At 39.1% G+C, this 12,634-nt stretch overlaps 1 long non-coding RNA gene across 1 annotated transcript in view; it reads right to left on the reverse strand.

The window, feature by feature from the left end:
* Nucleotides 945–12,634, reverse strand: part of LOC110267590 — a 24,030-nt gene continuing 12,340 nt past the window's right edge. The window contains exon 2 of the long non-coding RNA XR_002355381.1: nucleotides 945–1,121. This is a non-coding gene — a long non-coding RNA (uncharacterized LOC110267590). The remainder of the gene's footprint in view (nucleotides 1,122–12,634) is intronic.

The following is a 12,634-nucleotide window of genomic DNA, read 5'->3' on the forward strand; positions in this document are numbered from 1 at the left end:
TTGAAATGTGATCTATTTCTTTGGATTGTTTTGAAATATCTTTCTATTTTTGTATAAGAAGTTAAGCATTTTTTCCTATCTCTCTCTGGCATTGTTGTTTTATGTCAGTGTGCTTATACTTTTTGTAACACCCTACCATACAGAGTCTTATGTTTAAGTCATAAAATAGAGGTGGCAAGGTATTACGACCTCAAAAATAAAATTTAGTACATATAGTAGTGTGAGAAATGTTTATAACTAGGAGCCTTTGAAGAAAAAGGGGTAAAACAAAATTGTTAAATAGAAAAGCGCAACACTCCGATTGATAACGCAACAAAACCGACAAAGGATAGACTAACGCAAATCCATAAACAAAAGAGTGTCAAAGGTACAAATATCAAAACTCAAGACCCGGTTTGCGAAGATAACCGGTCCAAGCATAAAAGTATATACATGTATATATAAAGCATAAAGTAAGAAACCCAAGGGAAACCCCAAGGACAAACTACCAAAACCTGTTCTTCAAGACAACCTCTAAGAGGAGTCAAACAGTTTATATACATTATTTAGTGGAGATAGTAACTATCTATATATAACCTATAACACCCTATTACACAGAGTTTTACGCTTAAGTCATAGAACAGAGGTAATGTGGTGTTACGGACCTCTAGACAGCAAAATAAATACGTAATAGAGAAGAAGATAATATACTAGGAGCCTTGAAACAAAACGGTAAACAAAAATCACAAAATGAAAAGCGCAACGCTCAACGGAAAGGATTACTTACATGCTAAGAAACCTAATAGGAACATGATAAAGATAAGCAAAAGAGTAAAGGAAGGCCAAGGAAACAACATAACTAGCCTCTGACTCAGCCTGCGAAGCTAAGGCTGGCTAGCCCCTGAGCTAAGGCTGGCCGGAGGATATATATATACATACATAGGTATCCCCAAAATACACCAAAATACCAAAGTAAACTCCTATCTCTCCCTCAACCTCTAAGAGGAGCAGCATACATAAGTTATTTGGAGAGTAAGCTAAATACATATATGCATATATACAAACAGAAAACCAAAATACACCCAAGGACTACTTTGCTTCCCAGGATCCAGATGCCTAGCGAGGAGCCTCTCGACCTGCATCTGAAAAACAACAATACAAGATGGGATGAGAACCGGAGGTTCTCAGCATGGTAAAAGTACCACACGTATAATTAATAAGGTCCTGAGAATGCCATAGGCAATCGTAGAACTCCGTTATTCAGTTATCCAACTTAAGTACTAAACAGAAGCCATAAACAGGAGTAGGTGTTCTAAATCTACCTAACTTACTCAATTTCAATCCTAACTGACACCAAATCATTTCTCCATTTCCTCCATTCCTCCATCATTCATAATGCAACAGAAACAAGCAACCAAACAAGTTCACGCACAAGTAACGAGCAGATAGTACAAGTAGCAAGTATAACAGGTAGCAGGTGATATATATCAATTAGGCAAATCCAAGAAATGCATAGCAATCAAAACAAATAAATGCATATGATGCATGCATGTCCTATGGCTGATGGGGCCCATCTGTTGGTTATCCAGCTAATCCGACAAGTCCGAAAACCTTAGACTGTCCCCCGTCGCACATCCTGTAAGACCCGGTTAATTAATGGCTAATTAACCCATAAATGAGAATTTATTCTAGAAAGCCAAAAATGTGATTTTTATGGCTTAATATGATAGAGGAGATTGAGACGAGAATTTTGGTACCAATTTTATAGAAATCAGACCAAGATTGGACCGAACGGGCCAAACCGGGCCAACCGGACCCAAAGTGGGCCCTTGGCCCAACATAACTAAACCCTAAAAACACTCATTTCAGCACTTTTTCTCCTCACAACACTTTAATTCACGCTGAAATAGTGGAGAGGAAGGGAAGAACACTCTCTCAAGTTCTCTCCCTTGGTTGATCTTCAAACCACCATAACTTTTGATCTAGAGCTCCGATCGCTACACCATTTACGGCCACGCATTCAGCGCGGAGAGCTCTAAAAAACCCATACAATCAATCTTGAGGTAAGCCACGTTCTGCTGTTCAAAATTCCAGCCCTTGTTTTCGAGTTTCATGGGTGAAATGTTGAGATTTTGGGCTCTTTGATGTTATAGGACCCAACTCTCTTGAAAGAGAAAGTTAATCTTGTCTCCTTGGACCTTGGGTATGGTAAGATTCTCAACCCTAGTGTAATTTTTTGTTCTATGATGATTGGGTATTGAGATGTTGTGTATGGGTATGGTGATTGTGGCTTAGGTTGTGTATATGTGAATATTGGAGCTTGATTAGTGATTTTGGAAAGCTTGGGAGAGGGTTTTGTGTGATAAAAGCTGTTCTTGGAGGTGTTGATACCTTGAGAGCTTGTAGACAAGTGGTTTGGAAGTGCTCCGGTTGAGCTTGGGAAATCGGCTAAGGTATGGTCTCGGTTTCTCGTATCTAATATGTAATGTGGTAGGAAATACTTAGGCTAGAGACCCTAAGATAGGCATTGAATTGTTGATGTTGTTGAATGGTTGAGATATATGATGTGTTCATATATGTAATTATGAATATTGATGCCTTGATTGTGTGATATGTGAGAAATGCATGTTGTGATATATGCTTGATGGATGATTGAGGTTGAATTGATGGGTGGTACCATGTTGATGGTGAGTATGATGTTGATTATGTATAATGATGGTTGATTGAAAATAGTATTATTGGAAATTGGGATGAGGAAGGATGTATGACATGATATTGTGTTTGTCCTTTAGCCATTTGATTGAGAAGTGTTAAAATGGTTAGATGGTGACTTTGGAAATTTTGGTAAAGTATCAAGTGTGAGTTGAGGATGGCTTGATGTTGATTTTAGTACATTTTGATTGATTTCAAAAAGGGCTGAAATTGGCATGTTTTGGTTGATTTTTTAAAAGAGTTGAAAATGGCTTGTTTTGAAAATGGCACCTTGTGGTTTTGTATGAAAATATGATTTTTGGGCATATTTAGATGAGACATAACTTGGACTACGGATCTCCGTTTTGTACCAAACTTATTTAGAAATGAAATTGGATCCGGGATGTCCATGCTGTTGAAAGAACGGGCAGAAAACGATTTAAAATGAGAAAGTTATGCCCGTCGGAAGATTGGGGGTTGAATCTGTAAATTCTGCAGCTTTTAACTTAGAAAATTTTTAACAGAATGACCCTCCGCGCGTAGGCGCACTTGGCGCGTACGCGCCGTTCTTCAAGAAAGCACCATCCACGCGGGCGCGTCGATGCGCTGCACCAAATGCCCAGCTATTTTCCTGAGAGTTGTTTCAGAGTTGTGCCAGTTTTGTGCCTGGGGCGCAAGAGCACCCACGCGTACACGTGGCTGACGCTTGCGCGTCGTTTGGCTATTTTTAAATCCGTCCGTCCGCGTGTATGACGCTTTCGCGTCGATGAGTTTTGTGGCCATCCACGCGTGCGCGTGGAGTGCGCGTACGCGTGACCCTGTTTTCATCCCAAAGTTGATTTTTGAGTTTTAAAAGCCAAATTTCATACTTCTAAGCCTCCAATCTCACCATTTGTGTTTTAGATCATTATGGTATGCCTAGCAATGAGAAAAAGGAGCTAGGGGATGTGGTAACTTACAAGTGAAGCAAGGGAAAAATGAATGATAAATGAGGATCAAAGATGATTATGTGAGATGCGGAGGATGGCGGTGGAAGTGCTTGTTATGCCATGGGCCGAAGGGCCGTGATTGTTAATGAATTGGCTGGTTATGGATTTAACCGTGAGCCGGATGGCTAGATTATTGCCATGTTACGGCGGAGCCATGATTATGGCTAAGAATAAATGCATATATGCTGTTGAATGAATTGTGAATGTTTGCACTTCCACTATCGGAGATGAGAGTTTCCCTGTGAGAAAGCAGTGGCTAGCCACCCCGTGCTCCAGGTTGAGACTCGAAGCTCTGTTAACCCTATGTCGTCAGGGTGGCCGGGCACTGTAAAAGCCCCGAATGAGCTCACCCCCATGAATATTCACCAGTGAGGGTGATGGATATGGATCATGATTATGATCAAATTTATATTGAGTATAACTCGAGTTTGGGGAGACACGACAGAGGGACAGTCCAACAGTTAGCTACCAGGACTTGTTGGGTTGGCTCTATAACCGACAGATGATATCATCAGCCACTAGGGACAGGCTTTCATCATATGCATACTACATGAATTGTTTCAGATTGCCTATTTGACTGCATATTACTTGCTAATTGTCTAAATGCCTTATCTGTACAATGTCTAAATGCAAGACAATTCTAACCAGAATTGGAGGGACAATAATAACAAAGGAGGCCGAGATAATAAGGGAAATCAGAGGTAGAATAATAACAACAACAGGCAGCAGAATCAACCTTACAGAGCACCTCACCTGAGGCAAAACCAAGGACCACAGAACAATCAACAGCAGACCTCTCAATTTACTCATTCTTCTTTATCTCCTAATGAAGAGCTACTACAATCTTTTGAGCGAAGACAACAGACCATAGAAAATAACATCATGAATAGTATTAATGCCAGTCTGAATGGTCTCACCTCTACTTTGCAAGCTCTTATGTCACAGATTGGATAAACGCAAAATTCCAGTAACCAACCCTCGAGCTCCACTGGAATCCCCTTTCAACCATTACCCAATCCAAAGGGAGGCATTAATGCCATCACCCTAAGGTCTGGAACTACACTGCAGGAGAGGAATCAGGAGGAACCAAGCCCACCAGAACACACCTCAGCTGAAGAGGTAGTAGAAATAGAAGATGTTGAAGAGGAAGAGGACATACAGGACATAGCTGAAGAAGAAATAGCTCAACCACAGGAGGAAGCACCAAAAGGCGCAGACACCACAGAAAACACTACTCCTATTCCATTTCCACAACTTGCAAGGAAGCCCAAGAAGCAGCTGGAACCCGACCCCAAAATGGTAGAAATATTCAAAAATGTTGAGGTAACTGTTCCTCTTTTTGATGTTATTCAGCAGGTACCTAAATATGCAAAGTTTCTAAAAGACTTATGTATCCATAAAGACAAAATTAATGAATTAAAAACTATTCCTTTAGGTAGTTCTATATCTGCTTTAATGGGAGGATTACCTGAAAAATGTAGTGATCTAGGTCCTTGTATAGTTAGCTGTACTATTGGTGGTGTAGTAATTTATGATTGCATGTGTGATTTAGGAGCATGTGTCAGTATAATTCCTTTGTCTATATATGATATTTTGAGGCTCCCTCCCTTAAAAAGGTCGGCAGCTCGTTTTGTGTTAGCAGATAAAAGCATTATTACAGTGGCTGGAGTTGCTGAAGATGTTTTGGTGAACATTAAAGTGCTTATATTTCCCACTGATTTTTATATCTTGGAAATGCCCCATAATGATTCAGATAACCCATCATCACTCCTACTTGGAAGACCATTCCTGAAGACATCAAAATTCAAATTGGATGCATTTTCAGGAACATACTCCTTTGAAATAGATGACCGCATAGTAATCTTCAATCTGAATGGAATCATTGACAACCCCCCAAAAGATCGTTCTATCTTCTAGTGTGATGTCATAGATGAAAGTGTAGCTGAAGTTCACAAGGAAGAGTTTGAAGAGAGGCACACTGGACAAGGTCCAAGTGTGGGGACCCTTTTAACTGACAATGAGGGCACTTCGCCATTTTCACAAGCCCCAGATAATCCAGAGCCTGCTCATGATCAGAAGTTAGAATTGAAACCCCTCCCTCCGCATCTCAAATATGCTTATCTCGAAGATGAGCAGAGGTTTCCAGTTATCATTGCAAGGGAACTTACTTCTCAACAAGAAGAGCAATTACTTGATGTGCTGAGGAAGCATAAGAAGGCAATCGGGTGGAGCTTGGCAGACATAGTAGGCATCAACCCTCAAGTATGTGAGCACAGAATATTTTAGGAAGAGGGAGCAAGACCTGTCCGTTGATGAGCGGATAATTTATACGCTCTTTGGCATTATTTTTAGTATGTTTTTAGTAGGATCTAGTTACTTTTAGGGATGTTTTTATTAGTTTTTATGTTAAATTCATATTTCTGGATTTTACTATGAGTTTGTGTGTTTTTCTGTGATTTCAGGTATTTTCTAGCTGAAATTGAGGGACTTGAGCAAAAATCAGATTCAGAGGTTGAAGAAGAACTGCTGATACTGTTGGATTCTGACCTCCCTGCACTCAAAGTGGATTTTTTGGAGCTACAGAACTCAAAATGGCGCGCTTCCAATTGGGTTGGAAAGTAGACATCCAGAGCTTTTCTGAAATATATAATAGTCCATACTTTGGCCGAGTTTAGATGACACAAAAGGGCGTTGAACGCCAGTTCTACGCTACAGTCTGGAGTTAAACGCCAGAAACACGTCACGAACCAGAGTTGAACGCCAGAAACACGTTACAAACTGGTGTTCAACTCCAAGAATGACCTCTCCACGTGTAAACTTCAAGCTCAGCCCAAGCACACACCAGGTGGGCCCCGGAAGTGGATTTATGTATTAATTACTTACTTCTGTAAACCCTAGTAACTAGTTTAGTATAAATAGGACTTTTTACTATTGTATTAGACATCTTATGATCTTTGGAACATCCGGGATTGTATTTTTGATCCTGTGATCACATTTTGGGGGCTGGCCTCTCGGCCATGCCTGAACCTTTTATTTATGTATTTTCAACGGTAGAGTTTCTACACTCCATAGATTAAGGTGTGGAGCTCTGCTGTTCCTCATGAATTAATGCAAAGTACTACTGTTTTCTATTCAATTCAACTTATTCCGCTTCTAAGATATCCATTCGCACCCAAGAACATGATGAATGTGATGATTATGTGACGCTCATCATCATTCTCACTTATGAACGCGTGCCTGACAAACACTTCCGTTCTACATGCAACCAAGCTAGAATGAGTATCTCTTAGATATCTAATACAGGGGACCGAGTCCGAGTTATTAGTATCTTCGTGGTATAAGTTAGAACCCATAGATGGCCATTCCTGAGATCTGGAAAGTCTAAACCTTGTCTGTGGTATTCTGAGTAGGATCTGGGAAGGGAATTTTCTTCTTATTTTATTTTCAAAAAGTTTTCAAAAATTTTTCAAAAATATTTTCTTCTTTTTCGTTTTTCCCAAAAAAAAAAATATTTTCAAAAAAAAAATATTTTTTCTTCAGAATTTTTAAGAATGAATTCTAGAGTTTCATGAAGCATGTTGAAGTCTGGCTGGCTGTAAAGCCATGTCTAAAATCTTTTGGACTAAGGCTTCCAGACCATCAGCATAGAGGCAAGTTAATTTGATAACTAATGAGCAGTATATCTGAGTTACATACTAAAGCTTGACTGGCTATTAAGCCATGTCCAACCCTTTGATTGGAGCTTTGGGCTAATATTGAAAGATTCCTGAAATTCTTCTTAAAGATTTTGGAATTCTTATTTTCTTTTTCACATTAATTTTCGAAAAATTCAAAAAAAAAATCATAAAATCATAAAAATAAAAAATATTTTGTGTTTCTTGTTTGAGTCTTGAGTCAATTTTTAAGTTTGGTATCAATTGCATTTTTTCTAAAATTTTTTATGCATTTTTCGAAAATTCATGCATTCATAGTGTTCTTCATGATCTTCAAGTTGTTCTTGGCCAGTCTTTTTGTTTGATCTTCATATTTTCTTGTTTTGTGTCTTTTCTTATTTTTCACATGCATTATTGCATTCATAGTGTCTATACATGAAAAATTTCTAAGTTTGGTGTCTTGCATGTTTTCTTTTCTTGAAAATTTTTCAAAAATAAGTTCTTGGTGTTCATCTTGATCTTCAAAGTGTTCTTGGTGTTCATCTTGACATTCATAGCATTCTTGCATGCATTCATTGTTTTGATCCAAAATTTTCATGCATTGCATCATTTTCATGTTTTTCTCTTTCATCATTAAAAATTCAAAAATAAAAAAAATATCTATCCTTTTTTCCCTCATAAATTTCGAAAATTTGGATTGACTTTTTCAAAAATTTTTAAAATTCAATTGTTTCTTATGAGTCAAATCAAATTTTCAATTTAAAAAAAAATTTTATCTTTTTCAAAATCTTTTTCAAAAATCATATCTTTTTCATTTTTCTCATTTATTTTCGAAAATTTTAAAAATATTTTTCAAAAATCTTTTTCTTTATTTTATTTCATAATTTTCGAAAATATCATCAACAATTAATGTTTTGATTCAAAAATTTTAAGTTTATTACTTACTTGTTAAGAAAGATCCAAACTTTAAATTCTAGAATCATATCTTGTGATTTCTTGTGAATCAAGTCATTAATTGTGATTTTAAAAAAATCAAATCTTTTTCAAAACTAATTTCAATCATATCTTTTCAAAAAGATCTTTTTATCTTATCTTTTTCAAAATCATATCCTCTTAATCATATCTTTTTAAAACACATCTTTTTTCAAAAATTTGATTTTAAAATATCTTTTCTAACTCCTTATCTTCTTATCTTTTCAAAATTTATTTTCAAAATTTGTTTCAACTAACTAATTAACTTTTTGTTTTGCCCAAAGGAATCTCTATACTGTGACATAGAGGATTCCATATTTTCTTTGTTATTCCCTTCTTTGTCATATGAGTAGGAGCAAGGACAAGAACATTCTTGTTGAAGCAGACCCTGAACCTGAAAGGACTCTGAAAAGGAAACTAAGAGAAGCTAAAATACAACAATCCAGAGACAACCTTACATGAATTTTCGAACAAGAAGAGGAGATGGCAGCCGAAAATAATAATAATGCAAGGAGGATGCTTGGTGACTTTACTGCACCTAATTCCAATTTACATGGAAGAAGCATCTCCATCCCTACCATTGGAACAAACAACTTTGAGCTGAAACCTCAATTAGTTTCTCTGATGCAACAAAACTGCAAGTTTCATGGACTTCCATCTGAAGATCCCTTTCAGTTCTTAACTGAATTCTTGCAGATCTGTGATACTGTTAAGACTAATGGAGTAGATCCTGAAGTCTACAGGCTCATGCTTTTCCCTTTTGCTGTGAGAGACAGAGCTAGAATATGGTTGGACTCTCAACCCAAAGATAGCCTGAACTCTTGGGATAAGCTGGTCACGGCTTTCTTAGCCAAGTTCTTTCCTCCTCAAAAGTTGAGCAAGCTTAGAGTAGATGTTCAAACCTTCAGACAGAAAGAAGGTGAATCCCTCTATGAAGCTTAGGAGAGATACAAGCAACTGACCAAAAAGTGTCTTTCTGACATGCTTTCAGAATGGACCATCCTGGATATATTCTATGATGGTCTATCTGAATTAGCTAAAATGTCATTGGATACTTTTGCAGGTGGATCCATTCACCTAAAGAAAACACCTGCAGAAGCTCAAGAACTCATCGACATGGTTGCTAATAACCAGTTCATGTACACTTCTGAGAGAAATCCTGTGGGTAATGGGATGCCTCAGAAGAAGGGAGTTCTTGAAATTGATACTCTGAACGCCATATTGGCTCAGAATAAAATATTGACTCAGCAAGTCAATATGATTTCTCAGAGTCTGAATGGAATGTAAGCTGCATCCAACAGTACTCAAGAGGCATCTTCTGAGGAAGAAGCTTATGATCTTGAGAACCCTGCAATAGCAGAGGTGAATTACATGGGTGAACCATATGGAAACACCTATAACCCCTCATGGAGGAATCATCCAAATTTCTCATGGAAGGATCAACAAAAGCCTCAACAAGGCTTTAATAATGGTGGAAGAAACAGGTTTAGCAATAGCAAGCCTTTTCCATCATCCACTCAGCAACAGACAGAGAACTCTGAACAAAGTACCTCTAATTTAGCAAACTTAGTCTCTAATCTATCTAAGGCCACTCTGAGTTTCATGAATGAAACAAGGTCCTCCATTAGAAATTTGAAGGCACAAGTGGGCCAGCTGAGTAAGAAGATCACTGATACCCCTCCTAGTGCTCTCCCAAGCAATACAGAAGAAAATCCAAAAGGAGAATGCAAGGCCATTGAATTGACCATCATGGCCGAATCCAAGGAGGAAGGGGAGGACGTGAATCCTAAGGAGTTTCCCTTTGAGGAACCAAAGGAATCTGAGGCTCATCTAGAGACCATAGAGATTCCATTGAACCTCCTTATGCCATTCATGAGCTCTGAAGAGTACTCCTCTTATGAAGAGAATGAAGATGTTACTGAAGAGCAAGTTGCCAACTTCCTTGGTGCAATCATCAAGCTGAATGCCAATTTATTTGGTAATGAGACTTGGGGAGATGAACCTCCCCTGTTCACCAATGAACTGAATGTATTGGATCAACTGAGATTGCCTCAGAAGAAACAGGATCCTGGAAAGTTCTTAATACCTTGTACCATAGGCACCATGACCTTTGAGAAGGCTCTATGTGACCTGGGGTCAGGAATAAACCTCATGCCACTCTCTGTAATGGAGAAACTGGGAATCTTTGAGGTACAAGCTGCTAAAAGCTCATTAAAGATGGCAGACAATTCCAGAAAACAGGCTTATGGACAAGTAGAGGACATATTAGTAAAGGTTGAAGGCCTTTACATCCCTGCTGATTTCATAATCCTAGANNTTAAAGAAGCGCTTGTTGGGAGGCAACCCAATTTTTATTTAATTATATTTTTTATTAGTTATATGTCTTCATAGGTTCATGATCATGTGGAGTCACAAAAACAATTGAAAAAATTGAAGAAAAATAAAAAACAACAGAAGAAAAATCACACCCTGGAGGAAGTACTTACTGGCGTTTAAACGCCAGTAAGGAGCATCTGGCTGGCGTTCAACGCCAGAACAGAGCATGGATCTGGCGTTGAACGCCAGAAACAAGTAGCATCTTGGCGTTCAGACGCCCGAAATGCACACTGAGGAAGAGCTGGCGCTGAACGCCAGAAACAAGCATCTGGCTGGCGTTCAACGCCAGAAATATGCTGCATCTGGGCGCTGAACGCCCAGAACAAGCATCAATTCGGCGTTTAAACGCCAGAATTGCATGCAAAGGCATTTTACCTGCCTAATTGGTGCAGGGATGCAAATTCTTGACACCTCAGGATCTGTGGACCCCACAGGATCCCCACCTACCACCACTCACTCTCTTTCCTCTTCTCAATGTTCATCCTCTCTTCCCAATAAACACTCTTCCCCAAAACTCTTCACCAATCACCTCAATCTCTCTTCCCTATCACCACTTCACCACTCACATCCATCCACTCTTCCCTATATACCTACCTCATAAACTCCACCTACCTTCAAAATTTAAAATCAATTTCCCACCCAAACCCACCCTATATGGCCGAAATTAACCCCCCCTCCCCTTCCTATATAAAGCCCTCCATTCTTCCTCATTTTCACATAACACAACCCTCTTTTCCCCTTCTTGGCCGAATACACCTCTCCCTCCTCTCCTCCATATTTTCTTCTTCTTATTCATCTATTCTTTCTTCTCTTGCTCGAGGGCGAGCAATATTCTAAGTTTGGTGTGGTAAAAGCATAAGCTTTTTGTTTTTCCATTACCAATGATGGCACCTAAGACCGGAGAATCCTCTAGAAAAGGGAAAGGGAAGACAAAAGCTTCCACCTCCGAGTCATGGAAGATGGAAAGATTCATCTCCAAAGCTCATCAAGACCACTTCTATGATGTTGTCGCCAAGAAGAAGGTGATCCCCGAGGTCCCTTTCAAACTCAAGAGAAATGAGTATCCGGAGATCCGACATGAGATCCATAGAAGAGGTTGGGAAGTTCTAACAAACCCCATCCAACAAGTCGGAATTCTAATGGTTCAAGAGTTTTATGGTAATGCATGGATCACAAGGAACCATGATCAACGTAAGAACCCGAACCCAAAGAGTTATCTCACTATGGTTCGGGGGAATTACTTAGATTTTAGTCCGAAAAATGTAAGGTTGGCGTTCAACTTGCCAATGATGGAAGAGAATGCACTTTTTCCCCTACACTAGAAGGGTCAACTTTGATCAAAGGTTGGACCAAGTCCTCATGGACATATGTGTGGAAGGAGATCAATGGAAGATTGACTCAAAAGGCAAACCGGTTCAAATTAGAAGACTAGACCTCAAGCCTGTGGCTAGAGGATGGTTGGAGTTCATCCAACGCTCCATCATTCCCACTAGCAACCGTTCTGAAGTTACTGTGGATCGAGCCATCATGATTCATAGCATCATGATTGGAGAGGAAGTAGAAGTTCATGAAGTCATCTCCCTTGAACTCTACAAAATAGTCGAAAAGCCCTCCCCCTTGGCAAGGCTAGCTTTCCCTCATCTTATTTGCCATCTATGTTACTCAGCTGGAGCTTTCATAGAAGGAGACATTCCCATTGAGGAAGAGAAGCCCATCACTAAGAAAAGGATGGAGCAAACAAGAGAGCCCACTCATGGAGCTCAAGAAACACGTGAAGAAGCTCATCATCAAGAAATCCCTGAGATACCTCAAGGGATGCACTTTCTTCCACAAAATTTTTGGGAGCAAATCAACACCTCCCTAGGAGAATTAAGTTCCTAGAAACAACGAGGAGGGAGTAACGAGAAACTAGAAGAGATTAAAGTACTTCCTACTACCTCACGAGAACTACAAGGTGGGAATCAACAGGGTACA

This window comes from Arachis ipaensis, chromosome B02 (genome assembly GCF_000816755.2).
Source record: "Arachis ipaensis cultivar K30076 chromosome B02, Araip1.1, whole genome shotgun sequence".
In the NCBI taxonomy this organism is placed as follows: domain Eukaryota; kingdom Viridiplantae; phylum Streptophyta; class Magnoliopsida; order Fabales; family Fabaceae; genus Arachis; species Arachis ipaensis.